Source organism: Stegostoma tigrinum, chromosome 13 (genome assembly GCF_030684315.1).
Source record: "Stegostoma tigrinum isolate sSteTig4 chromosome 13, sSteTig4.hap1, whole genome shotgun sequence".
NCBI classification, from domain to species: Eukaryota; Metazoa; Chordata; class Chondrichthyes; order Orectolobiformes; family Stegostomatidae; genus Stegostoma; species Stegostoma tigrinum.
Window position 1 is genome coordinate 8,199,126 of NC_081366.1, and position 15,192 is coordinate 8,214,317.

The following is a 15,192-nucleotide window of genomic DNA, read 5'->3' on the forward strand; positions in this document are numbered from 1 at the left end:
TCATGCCATGTCCTCTAGTTACTGGTCCTCCTGCAAGTGGTAAGTTTACACGGAAACGTACAGACAAGGAACAGGAGCAGGCCGCTCAACCCTTCGCCATTCCGTCAGATCTCAACTGATCTGATTACTCCCCAGTCCCAGCAACTATTCACTTCCTTACTAATCAAGAATCTGTCTCACTCCACCTTGGTCCATTGCCGCTTTTTTGGAAGAGTGTTACAAAGACTCATAACCCTCTGAAAGAAAATAATTATCCTGAGCTCTGTCTTTTAAACGGTGACTCCAGTCTTAAATTCTCCCATATGTTAGGAGGAAGGGATATGGGACAGGACAGGAAGAGTATGAGGAGGCCATGTGGGATATCAATACTGTGATGGAACAGTTAGCTGGATGGCCTGTTTCTCATCTGTGGATTCTACATAATTGTTTTGACACGAGAAATCATTCTCCCAACCCCTCTGTTCATACATCTTTCAATAGCTACTTCAATAGAAACTGGACAGTGTTTTGGCAGCTTTCTTCATGACCGAATAGCTTTCTCCAGGATCTACTCTGCCCACCCCTGCATGCGAAGGGACTAGAAAAAGTGCTGTAAAAATAAGCTGTTCCAGCATCAATCTGGCTGGAAAGCTATGGCCGGCAGGCCCATCTACCTGCAGCCTGAAAACTAAAGTCAAACTCAATCTCGGACCAATTCCACCTCCCAGGAGCACCCGCCAAATGTGTGGCTCTAGGATTGGCCTCATTAATCACCCAAGCACCCATAGAGCCCACGACTAGTCATATGAAATTTCCAAGGCGAACGATCCTACTCATTAGTGAGTAACTGCCTATAATTACGACGATGAGGAGATCTTTCATGTCTGCCAGAAAAGGCAAAAAGGTGCCTAACTGATTCCCAGGAAATGCTGTACTCCCTCAGTAACACGCTGAGGTGGCAGACAAGTTTATATCTGTTAATGGGAGTGGGACCCAGAACTGTGGCTTATGACATTTGATGGAGAATGATGGGACTAGATTAATTTAGGATATCTGGTCAGCATGGATGACTTGGACCAAAGAGTCTGTTTCTATTCTGTACAACTCCATGACTCTACGTAAGTGTAAGATCCTGAAGGGACTTGAAACCAAAAATATAGATAGAATGTACTCTCTTGTGGGAGAATCTAGAATCAGCGGTCACTCTAAAAACTTAGTAGTACCATCATTTAGCACAGAGATGAGGAGAAATATTTTACTCCGAGGCAGCTATAAGTCTTTGAAACCCTTTTTCTGATAAAACAGAGGAAACAGAGATTTTGAATATTTTTGAGGAGGCTGGAGATAGGTTCTTGATAAGTACGGGAGGTGTGCAAAGCTTTTGCAGGTGCATGGGGATGTGGATTAATCAGATCATTACTGAGTTGAACGGTGGGGCCTAAACTTATGCTCCAAACTCATATATAGGTATTTTATGAAAGCACTCTTTAACATGTCTCAAAAACAAAATCTTGCATTTATAGCACACGGTTGATGCATTAAACCCTGCCAAGGCATTTCACAGGAACACATTCAGATAGGAATTGACTTTAAGCCAAAGAAAAATAAATCATTACAAAACCTTGGTCAAAGAGCCACGTTTTAAGGTCTTTCGAACTTATAAAAAGGAGATGGAGGAGGCTACCCAACCCTTTGAGTGTCTGCTCCACCTTTTAATAAGATTACGGCAATCTCCAAATAGAGACATGATGTGGAGGTGCTGGTGTTGGACTGGGACAGACAAGATCAGAAATCGCACGACACCAGGTTACAGTCCAACAGGTTTATTTGAAATCACAAGCTTTTGGAGCCTTACTCCTTTCTCAGGCGTTAGTGAGAGAAGTAGTATCAGAGACAGAATTTATCAGTAAAAGATCAAAGGGTCATACCACTGATGTGGATGTATTAAACAAACCTAAGCTGCTGTTAAATCTTTAATCACTTAGAAGGTTTTAATTGACTAATATGTATTTGTAAATCCCCAAACTCCTTTCAAGTCATTGTCCTGAGTGTACTAAAGGCTTTATCAGTGTAAAAAGAGGTGACATTTTAGGTCTGATTTTTAGGTGCCATTTTAACACATACACACGCTGTCTCTCTCTCTCTCCCTCCCCCCTCCTCCTTCCCTGCTGTCTCTCTCTCTCACACACATATATGCTCTCCCACTCCTCTCTCTCTCACAGACAAACACTCTCTCCCTCCCTCCCCCTCTCACGTACACACATACGCACACAATTTTTCCCTTTCCCTCTCTCATCCCTCACACACGCACACACATACATATATTCTCTACACTCCTCCCTCCTGCTCCCTCTCTCACACACACATACTCACCCCCCCCTCTCTCACACACACACGCTCTCTGTCTCCCCGCTCCCTCCTGCTCTCTCAATCATACACTGTCTCTCACACACACACATTCCCTCCCCCTCTCTCTCACTCGCACACACATACTCACACACTCTCTCTCTTCCCCCCCCCTCTCTCCCCCCACTCTCTCACGCTCACACACACGCTCTCTCATATGCACAATCCCTCACACTCACATTTTCTCACTCACACTCTCTCGTTCATGTAAACACATTCTCTCTCTCTCCCCTCTCTCTCTCTCTCTCTCTCTCTATCCCCCTCTCTTACACGCACACTCTCTCTCTCACACACATACACACATACTCTTTCTCTCTCTATCTCACAAATGCAAGCACACTCTCACTCTCACACATACGCATGCACACTAGATAACAAAGTGTGAAGCTGGATGAACACAGCAGGCCAAGCAGCATCTCAGGAGCACAAAAGCTGCTGTTTGGGCCTAGACCCTTCATCAGAGAGGGGGATGGGGAGAGGGTTCTGAAATAAACAGGGAGAGAGGGGGAGGCAGACCGAAAATGGGGAGAAAAGAAGATAGGTGGAGAGGAGAGTATAGGTGGGGAGGTAGGGAGGGGACAGGTCAGTCCAGGGAAGACGGACAGGTCAAGGATGTGGGATAAGGTTAGTAGGTAGGAAAAGGTACGGCTTGAGGTGGGAGGAGGGGATAGGTGAGAGGAAGAACAGGTTATGTGATGCAGTGGGGGCAGGGGACGAGCTGGGCTGGTTTTGGGATGCAGTGGGGGGAGGGGACGAGCTGGGCTGGTTTTGGGATGCAGTGGCGGAGGGGAGATTTTGAAGCTTGTGATGCACACGTTCTCTCTTGCTCTCACACACAAACACACACTGTACATGAATCTATGGGTTGAATCTGTATTTGCAGATGCATTCGATTTTTTTCAAAAAGCACACAATTTATAGACAGTAGGTCAATGTGGCATTTTATAAATTCCTACTTTAGAAATAAAATCAATCTGACTCCAAAACACAAACAGATTCTAAACAAGGTCTCAGACGTAACATGCAGTGTCTGACCTGAACTGTCACCTCTTCTTTACGCTGATAAAACCTTTAGAACTCTCCGAACAGTGACTTGAGTGGAATTCGGGGATTTACACATACATATTAATCTAACTGATTAAAGATTAAACAGTATCTTAGGTTTGTTTAATACATCCACATCAGTGGTATGACCCTTTGATCTTTTACTGATAAATTCTGTCTCTGACACTACCTCTCTCACTAACGCCTGAAGAACGAGTGAGGCTTCGAAAGCTTGTGATTTCAAATTAACCTGTTGGACTATAACCTGGTGTCATGTGACTTCTGACCAAATAGAGAGAATTATTCAGGCCGCGAAATGCGGAGTGGAAATGTTGCAGAGTTTGGGGACCTGGCAACGGACGTTACAGCCAAGTAAAGGAAGATGAGAAAGAGGACAAAGATTGAGGAATGTCAAGATCTCATAAGGTCGACCAGGGTTGGAGAGGTTACCAATGTAAGGAGAAGTGAGGTCGATTAAAGATTTGAACACCAAGGTTGCACATTTTCAAAACAAAGCATCAGGGCCATGCAATTTATTGTGCAGAACTGGTGACAGGTAAACGGGAACAAAACCAGAAATTGCTGGAAAAACTCAGCAAGACTGGCAGCATATGTGGATAGGAAGCAGAGTTAATGTTTTAGGTCCAGTGACCCTTCTTTAGAACATAAATTTCCAGTGTCGGCAGTTCTTTGGGTATATTTTTGTATGGCCAAACAGGAGTTGTTATCAACAGCAAGTTCACGCAACATGCAACATGTGACACTGCCAGAAGAGTATGAGAATCATCAAACTTGGAGATAATGAATGCACGGATGAGCATTTTAACAAGATCCCAACGAGTCATTGAAGCATTTTTGAAGTGCATTATGGTTCCAACTGAAACAAACACAGAGAATGCTGGAGATATTCAACAGATCTGGCAGCTTCTGTGAAAAAAAGAAGCAGTGTTAATAGAACATAGAACAATACAGTGCAGAACAGGCCCTTCGGCCCTTGATGTTGCACCGACCTGTGAACTAATCTCAGCTCATCCCCTACACAATCCCTTCATCATCCATATGCTTATCCAAGGACTGTTTAAATGCCCCTGGAGCGAAGGTCTGATGAGGGAAGGCTGAGGGACTTGGGTCTGTTCTCATTGAAGAGAAGAAGGCTAAGAGTGGATTTAATAGAGACATACAAGATGATCAGAGGATTAGATAGGGTGGACAGTGAGAGTCTTTTTCCGAGGATGATGACATTGGCTTGTACGAGGGGGTATAGCTGCAAATAGAGGGGTGATACATTTAAGTCAGAGGCAGATTCTTTACTCAGAGAGTGCCTGCCAATGTAGTTAACTCAGCATATTCAAATCTGGCATGACTTATTCAGAACTGAAAGGTGTTGGAAAATGAAGTTTTTAAATACTTTTGACAGAGGCAGTGGCCTATTTCAAAAGATAAAGGTGTTGTTAGCAGTGAAGAGAGAAGAAGAGATTTAAAGTGGGTGTAAATTAGGGTGTGAAAGGAAGAGGATTGGTCCTCTCCACCAAGTGCAAAGTCAACAAGACAAAGCTGTGGGGGAGAAAATGTAAGAGAAGTGGAGAACAAATGTAATGCAGTCCGTTTGCGAAATTGTTGAATTCAATATTGAGTGTCCAAGGCTGTGAAGTGCCAAAATGGAAGATGAAATCTTGTTCCTTGGGCTTGTGTTGTGCTTGCTTGGAACATGAAATATGACAATGACAGCAAAAATGGTTTAGTGAAGTGGTAATGAACTAGAAGCTCGGGATCAATCCTATGGACAGAGTAGACATGTTCCATGAAGTAGTCTCCCAGTCTGCGCTTAATCTCACCAATGTAAAGGAGACCACATTGTACGCAGTGAATACAATAGACTAGATTGAAAGAAGTACAAGGGAAATGCTGCTTCACCTGGATGGTGTGTCTGGTGACTTGGGCAATTTGGTGAATGAACAAGTGTTACACTTTCTGTAATTGCATGGGAACGTGCCGTTGGGGAGTGAGGAAGCATTGGGAGTGATGGAGGAGTGGACCGGGGTGTCATGGAGGAATGGGCCCAGTTGATGCCACTACTGGACAATTTAGATCCCAGAATGAAATCTGCCTTGATAGATCAGAAATGTATTTTTATTTATTTTGACAGTCATTCACTGAAACATTGTGCCACAAGATTGCAGAATTTGTTTAACAAGAAAACAAAATTTATTATACAAAAGGGAAAGGAATCAAATGATTTAAATAGAGAACATGGTTTGAAAGATCTTAAAACACAGGCAGTGTGTCTATTCCCCAAAACCATCACTTCACAGTGATTAAAACTCAGAGAAATGATCATACTGTGTCAAATTGTTAACTTGACTTAATTACATCTCCCCAGTTCTGACTTGTGACCTGTGAAGGCATCTTACATCAATGCTCATAAAAATAAGAGCTTAATCTTTCTCAAATTTTAGTCAGTCATTTTTCTCAGTTTTTTCTTGACAATCTGCAGATTTCTAATCAAATACTGTGGTCTGGAAGTTTCACAAGTTAAACCTCTACATGAAGGTAATTGAGCTTTCCTGAACTGTCCTATATTCCCTACTAGGAAGCACACTGTATGAAATAACTCCACTGGGGCTGGTATACCATCACTGAGTCACCCTTTACTAATACATGAATAGTCCTTTAGTACTGCCTCATTCAGAATCAGGTACCAGAGTGTCAATATCTCTAACACTCGACCTTTTTATCTGTCAGCCAGGGCTCCCTAATTTAACCAAATTAACAGCCCCAATCAGGGAACTCATATTCCGTAGAGCTCAGCTGGCTGATCTTGTTACAATTACTGCACTATATCCTAACTTCAGCCAGGTCTCCACCAAAACTGTCCTAAAACCTTTCAGCCTCTGGGTTTTCTAAGCGAAAATAAATCTTTGGATGTTTTCATCCAAATGCAAGCTAATGCTTTTAAATGATTTCTCTCCCTTTCATAAACCACCTGATATCAACAATCTTCCATTAACACTCTGGGGGTTTGCAATCACCTAATCTCTGACACATACTTGATGAGGTCATGGTTCTGGAAGGACTGTTTGATCTTGTTTTATTTTAAACCTTTTGAAATATTAACCAATACCCATATGCCACTAGTTTGGATCACTGAAGTGACGGTGCAGAAGGAGGCCATTTGATCCATCTTGCCTATACCAGTTCCCTAAATTTACATCATTACTTAGTGCTATTCTCAAGGCTTTCCTCCATTCCTTTGTACATTGTTTCGAGAAAAAAAGACAACCTCCAAAAGTATATTTGAGTATATGTATAAACCACCCAGCTTACCATAGTTATAGTCCCAGTCAGCAATGCTTCTGTGGGACAGCTGGTTAGTACCCATCAAAATCCTACATGTAGCAACATGAATTTTTATACACTCCTGGGGTGTGGGCATCACTGGCTTGGTCACCATTTCTTGCCCATTTTTAGTTACCTTTGAGAAGGTGGTGGTGAACTTCCTTTTTGAACTGCTGCAGTCCATGTGCTGTAGGTTGATCCACAATGCCCTAAGGGAAAGAATTCCAGGATTTTGACCCAGCGACACTAAAGGAACAGAAATATATTTCCAGGTCGGAATGATGAGTGTCTTGAAGAGGAACTTGCAAGTGGTGATATTCCCACGTATCTGTTGCCCTTGCCCTTCTAGGTGGGAGTGGTCATAGGCGTGGAAGGTGATGACAAAAGGTCTTTGGTGAATTTCTGTTGAGAATACACAGTACTATTACTGAATGTCAGTGGAGCTGAGAGTGGATGCTTGTGGAAGTGATAAGAATTAATCTGTTTCTTTTTAGGATTTTGTTTAAGGGATAAATATTGACCAGGGCTGCAAAGGAATCTGTCCTGCTCTTCCTTGGATCAATAGCAGGGGATATTTTCCATTCACTGAGAAAACAGATGGAGTCTCAGTCTAACATTCTATCCGAAAGGTAGCACCTCCAAGCAACGCAGCACTCCCCTTGTGCTGTGTAGGGATGTCAGCCTCGATTTTGTGCATGAGTCTCTGGAGTGGAACTTGAATGTATTAGTGATTCTGAGCTGTAGTGAGAATATGAGAAGGAAGAAAAGGAAATTGAAACTCAGAAAGGGAGATATTCAATCATGCTGGCATCAGACTGATGGTGGAATTCCATCAGAAAACATTCCATGCAAAAGGACAGCTATTTGTACAATGCAGCCTGCTCACTTGTCCTCCAGTAACACTCTTGTGTTTGGCCTCTCGTATTTAGTTACATTGCCTTCTAGGGTTCAGCAGCCAAGACTAACAGGAAATTGTGGGCAATGGAATCCAAGAACAGACAGTTTCATTCACTCTGTTTCGAGCACCATGAGTGTGTTGTCTGTGTGTCAACATTGACAAAATAATAGCAAGGGAGATAGCCTTCTCAAGGAAATGAGTTTCATACTGATGCAGAGTTTCTGTGTAAATTAATGGCAATAGGCCAGCAGTACAACTACAGCTTTATATCATTTAACAAAGCATTCCAAGATGAATTGGTGATCTCAATTGGCTAGGCAGCTGGTTTGTGATACAGACCAATGCCAACAATGTGGCTTCAATTCCTGTGCTGGCTGAGGTTACCACACAGATACTACCTTCTAAGCATTGCCCCTCACCTGAGGTGTGGCGACCCTCAGGTTAGACCCACCCCCTGTCTGACTGGCCAATTTCTTTTACCAAAGGTCGGCATACGTTTAAGGTGAAATGGAAAGATTTATAAAGGGATCCGGGGGATAACTTTTTCATGGAACCAACTGCCAGAGAAAGAGCGTGGACCCTGGTACAATTACAACATTGAAAAGGCATCAGGAGACGTACATGAATAGGAAAGGTTTAGAGGGATATTACTCAAATACTAGCAAATGGGACTAGGTCAGATTGGGATGTCTGGTTGCACGGATGTCGAGGGCTGAAGGATCTGCTTTCATCTCATTCTATTACTCTATGACTCTTATGAGAGAGTGGGACTGTGGTGCCTTTACCTTTAAAGAAGCATTGCGGAATAAAATTTGATCTGGAGATATGAGGGCAGATTCTTGGCCAAAGAGGTAGGTTTGGTGCAGTGTTTTAAAGGAGAGATAGAGACAGAGGGACAAATACAGAGACTAGGGCCTTGGTGGTTTAGGGAGAGGTGAGGATGTAGATAAGGCCACAGTTTGAGGAGCACTGATATTTCAGGTAGGGCTGGAGGATCTTGCAAGGATAAGGAGCAATGAAGCCATTGTTGGGTAATTGAAAGCCATAAGGAAAATTTTGGCTTTGTTACACTTAGGGTTTACAATAGTATCCCTGAGCCATTGTTCAGCACAGCAAGGCTGCTTTCCTTAGCATGAGAATCTGAAACAGTTCCAGGTATTGGGTTAGTCATTTCGATGAGGCTAGAAGAAACCTCTGCCACAAGGTGGCTCAGTGGTTAGCACTGCAGCCTCACAGCACCAGGAGCCTGGGTTAAATTCCACCCTCAGGTATCTGTGCGGAGTTTGCACATTCTCCCTGTGTCTATGTGGGTTTGCTCTGGTTTCCTCCCACAGTCCAAAGATGTGCAGGCTAGATGGATTGGCCATGCTAAATTGCCTGTAGTATTCAGAGATGTGTAGATTGGGTGGGATGCTTTGAGGTTCAATTTGGACTGTTTCTATGAAACTGGGGTTGCTTTCCTTATAGTAAAGGAAGGCCTGAAGATGGGTTTTCAAAATCAAAAACTTTCTTCACACAACAATTGCCTCAGCTTTGGAATGCACTTCCTGAAAGGACAGTGGTTTTGGTACAACAGTAGCATTCAAAAGAAATTTGATACTTGAAGGAAATAAAAAGCCCTGGAACATGGCAAAAGAGAATGGGAGTGGGACCAACTGGATTGCTTTTGGAAAGAGCTAGCACAAGTTTGATGGAGCAAATAACCACTCTTCCATGATTCTATGACATTCCTTCAATTGGAGAGCCAGGTCCCTTTGGTATTCTTGATCTTAGAACCATGGATACTCACTTGTTGAGCAAATTCAAGACTAAAGTCAATTGATGGTTGGGCACAAAGGGAATCGAGGGTTTGGTGATCAGGTAGACATGTAGAATTGAAGTAAATGATGATCACTCATGATCTTATGAATTTAGTAGCAGTCTTGAGGAGTTGTACTATCCATTCCTGCTCGTATCCCTTCTGTTCTTCTTCCCTGCTGAAACCCTCATCCAGGTGCTTGTTATCTCCATGCTTTACAATTCCAAAACTAAAGTTCAGTTATTGATGTTTGCAATTTCCATGAACTTAGGTTTCTCCAAAACTCTGGTGCTTGTAGTCTAACTTTCATCAAATCCAATCATTCATCACAATCTGTGCTTACCAATCTCCATTGGCTTCCAGTCTGACAATATCTTGATTTGAGATTTATCATCCTTGTTCAAATTTCTCCATGGTCACATAGCTCACTAATTCTGCAACACTCTCCAGCCTCTGAAATCCCTGCTCACCTCCAGTCCTGACAATTTGTACATCCTGATTTTTACCAGTTCACAGTAGTCAAGATGCCTTCTGCAGCCTGGATGCCAAGGTCTAGAATTCTCTCTCTAAACCTTACCACCCCCACTGTTCTCTGCCCCGTTTTAAGATCCTCCTTCATAGCTTACTGATATGACCAGCTTTTACTCACTCATCCTGATTACAGAAACTTTGGTGCAGGATTATTTTATTTTCTCTAGTTGTTTTTAGCTCTAGGTCCTGGGATCTGAGTGGGGAATTGGGAGGTGGGCATATAATAAAGTGAGCCTCATTTTACTGTTCCCAGAACACGGCAGAAGTGTAATGAAACTTGACTGGGATCTCCCTAGAATGGGAGAATTAGAGGGCCAACTTCTGACTTGGAACAGCAATGAATTCTATCATAATCATGAAGAAGGATCTGGACCAGAAGGGCCCAGACCTGAAACGTCAGCTTTCCTGCTCCTCTGATACGGCCTGGCCTGCTGTTCTCATCCAGCTCTACACCTTGTTATCTCAGACTCCAGCATCGCCTGTTCCTAACTATCTCTGAATGAATTCTTTGAAACCTGAGTGGGAACTGTGTAGCCCCTAGTGCAATTTAACTGGTGAGTCTCGAAGAAATCGTTAGCAATTCGCACTGCCAAGTAAGAGGTATCTTCCCCAGTTACATGTGCCTTGATCAGGCACCAGCAAGTTTGGAAGTCACCTCTCGGCTCAATCAGATGTCAAACCATGACGTGTCCATGAGCACCCACATTGTGAATGTTTCCCCAACATTGTTCAGCCCACCCGTTGGTCAACAAATTGACTAGACAAAACTTGGACACACAAAAACAATGGTGATTTCATTTCAAGAGCGCTACAATGACCACAGAGTTCTCTGCAATGTCATGGAGGATGCAATATAAATCCAAGGCCTTCCTCTTTCTGAGTTTCCTTGCAGCTTGTAACCTCCACATCCTTATCAGTAAATGAAGATTAGGACTTGTGATTGGTTGGCTCACTGAGCTGTTCTGTTGTTGTTCCGCAGGCGTTTCATTACCCTGATGATAATGCCCTACGAAGGAAAACCAGAAGTGAGGAAATCCAGATCAACGGACTCCAGAGTTTAAGGGTAACATCATCAGTGCAGCCTCTGATGAAGCATTGGTGTGTTTTCCCGCCTGGATTTTAAACTCTGGAGTCTGTTGATCTGGATTGCCTCAGTTCCAGTTTTCCTTTATAGTGGGAGTGTATGTGGGTCGAGCTCTAAGTGTTTATTGATGGCTTTCTTCGTGGACGACAAGACTTCTAGGAATTCCCGTGCTTGTCTCTGCTTTGATTGTCCCAGGATTTTGGTGTTGTCCCAGTCGAATTTGTGGTTCCCCTTATCCATAAGCAGAGACGAGCACCAAAATTCCTAGAAGCCTGGTACTGCACGAAGAAAGCCATCAATACGCACCAAACTCGACCCCACATGCACTCCGCTAGAAGGAAAGCTGGAGTGAGGAAATCCAGCTCAACGGACTCCAGAGTTTAAAAGCCAGGCAGGAACCATGACGCTTCATCAGAGGCTGCACTGATGATGTTACCCATCAGGGTAATGAAACGTCTGCGGAACAACAAACCAGCTCAGCGAGTCAACCAACCTCAACACCAACAACCCGAGCTACAAATCTACTCCAAAACCTGAGAAGATTAGAACTGTACACAGTACTCCATATGATCTGACCTAATTACTCAGCAAGGTTTAGACACTAATATCAACCCGTTTGGCCAAGTGGCCTTCTCTGTTGGTGAATGCTATTCATTGCTAATATTTATGACTAATACTGGGTGAAGTAATGATTTCTGATGTTAATATTAGCGCTGACATGGTGTTAATTCTACAGTATTGAGGCTGGTCTGGGGTTAAATCCTGTTTCTAGAGTTGATTCCAAGCAGTTGGAAAGGACACTAACGCATGATTTCATAGAATCATATAATTCCTACAATGTGGAAACAGGCCATTCAGCTGCACTAGTCCACACCAACCCTCCGAACAGCATCCCACCCAGACACATTCCCCTATGCTCTCGCTATAACCCTGCATTTCCCAAGGCTAATGCATCTACCTACACATCCCTGAACACTATGGCCAATTTAGCATGGCCAATCCGCCTAACTGGCACATCTTTGGACTTTGGGAGGAAACCGGAGCACCCAGCGGAGACCCATGCAGACACGCAGTCAAATTTCATGTTAATTCACAAACTTCAAGCCCTTTCTCCTATGACCACGGGTAAGTAGCAAATCATTCCCAGATGTTGCTTTATGCCACTGAATCATAGACCAGCTCTTGGGCTTGTTTCCTAGGCAACCACGACAACAGCAGGTCCCAGAGGCCCCATGGATTTGATTCAGAGACTCTACTTCCCAGGCAGAGCAGGATGAAGAATGTGCCGTCACAACTTTATACAAGATGCTGACATTTAGAACCAATGTTTTATTCACTATTTTACAGAATGTACACCAGAAGCCCATAAATAAACTAGTTTGTGATTTTACTGCCAAAATCACTAATTATTTAATACATTTTTACAGATTTCAACATATTGATTTACAAGTCTGTAAAGTTTGTGACAGTTTTTGCAGGGTGTCAATTTTAAAGTAAAATTCTGGGTTTTCAACGTGTGGGGTGAAACTTGGATTCATGATCAGTCCAAGAAAGATCTTGCATTTCTGTAGCGCCTCCTATTACCTCCCACAGCACTGCACAGCCAATGAAGTGGCAGAGTCACCATACATCCAGTGGCTGTCCCCCTCACTGGAGATGGAGAGACGACTGATGCTGGTTTAAGCTGAGGGTCGCCACACCCCAGGCATGGAGTGAGGTTGAGGAGGTAGTCCTTCATGGTAACCTCAGCTAAGTTAGAAATTGAAACCATGCTATTGGCATCATCCCACGTTACAAAGCAGCATCCGGCCAAGTGAGCTAATCAAACCACAACTGTGCTGCAATCCCAGCTAATAGTAAGACTGGCCAAGCCCAGTATGACTCTTCTTTGGATCTTCCAATGAAGAGACACACCAGGCCTGAAATGTTAACTCTGTTTCACTGTGCACAGATACTGCTAGACCAGCTGAGCTCCTCCAGCATTCTCTGTGGTTAAATCGTTAAACCTTTTAACCCAGCAACATCCTAGTAGAACCAACTGAACCAAGTCCAAGGTTAGTAATTCACTCCTGAGTTGCCAAAAGTGAACTCAATTTCTCCACATGGGATCTGACCCAATCTCTGAACAAATGAAGATCACCTTATCGTCTACGAATTTTTGACCTCTTTGAGACAAAGACTGACATGAAGCTCGAAGGGCTGAATAGCCTTAGTCTGCTCCTAAGTCTAGATGGGCATATGTACTCTTAGCATTTTGAATAGCCTTTTGGACGAGTTCATTGTCTTCTATTGGCTTAAGCTCATAAACATGCAAACAAATCCCTTTTCTCCTCAACAGCGTCTTGTTTCTTGCCTTTAATAATCTCTGTTTTAAGCTTGAATGTTTAATTAACTCTTTCCTAGTTTAGTTTGTGCTTCAATGATGATACTGCATGTAAACTAGTGTGATAGGATACAAACACTAGGTCATGTCCAGATTCCATCGAAACTCAAAAAGAACACTCAAACATGAAGGAGAGAGAGAACCAGAGGAAGTGTTTATATAATAAGTTTCACAACCTCTTTGGTCCCAAATAAATACGTTGAGTTGAGGAGAAATTTCTTCACCTAGAGAGTGATGATCCTGTGAAACTCATTGACCACAGAAAGTAGTCAAGGCTAAAACATTGTATGATTTCAAGAATGAGTTAGACAGAGCACTTGGGGACTAAAGGGATCCATGATATGGGGGAAGATACCATTGATTGGATGATCAGCCATGATCATAATGTATGGCAGAAAGCATCAAAGGGCTGAATGGCCTACTCCTGTACTTATTTACTATGTTACTATATTTTGAAGTGATTCAATGCCAGAAACACTGTAACCAAATTGTGCAAAACGAGCTCTCACAAGCACCACCGTGCTAATGACCAAATCATTTGTTTTGCTCATGTTGTTGAGGGATTAAAAATGGCCAAGATTTTGGCAATAACCCCACATGATCTTTCTCTATTTACGAGGCTGTACAGGCTCGAAAGTTTAACATCTCACCTGAATGAAAGTACCTCTGAGAGGGTAGCCCTCTCTCAGTAAAAGTACTGCCCAAGTCATAGCCTCATAGAGTTGTAGAGCACGGAAACAGACCCTTCGGTCCATCTTATCTGTGCCGATGGATGTCTTAAACTGACCTAGTCCCATTTGCCAGTATTTGGCCCATATTCCTCTGAACCCTTCCTATTCATTTACCAATGCAAATGCCTTTTAAATGTTGTAATTGTACCAGACTCTACAATCTCCTCTGGCAGCTTGTTCCAGACACACACCACCCTTTGTGAGAAAAAGTTGCCCCTCAGATCCCTTTTAAATCTTTCTCCTCTCACCTTAAATATGTGTCATCCAGCTTTGGACTCTCCATCCCAGGGAAAAGCCCTTGCCTGTTTGCACTATCCATGTCCCCCATGATTTTATAAATCTCTATAAGGTCACCGCTCAGCCTCTGACACTCCAGGGAAAACAGCCCCAGCCTATTCAGCCCCTCCCTGTAGCTCAAACCCTCCAACCCGGGCAACATCCTTGTAAATCTTTTCTGAATCCTTATGAGTTTCGCAACCTCCTTCCCATAGCAGGGAGACCAGGATTGCACACAGTATTCCAAAAGTGGCCTAACCAATGTCCTGTACAGCCGTAACATGACCTCCCAACTCCTATACTCAATGCAATGATTAATAAAGGCGAGCATACCAAATGCCTTCTTCACTACCCTGTTTGCTTGCAACTCCACTTTCAAGGAAATGTGAACCTGAACCCTAAGTCTCTTTGTTCAACAACACTCCTCGGGGCCCTACATTAACTATATAAGTCCTGTCCTGGTTGGCCTTACCAAAATGCAACACCTCACATTAAGCTATATTAAACCCTATCACCTCCTGCTCAGGCCAACAGCGCATCTGATCCGTACCCTGAAGTAACCTTCTTCAGGGTTAACTCCACCAGCAATTTTGGTGTCACCTGCAAACTTACTAACCATACCTCCTGTCGTCACATCCAAATCATTTATATAGCTGATGACAAGCAATGGACCCGCCACTGCCCCCTTGCAGCACACCGCTGGTCACAGGCGTCCAGTCGAAGAAA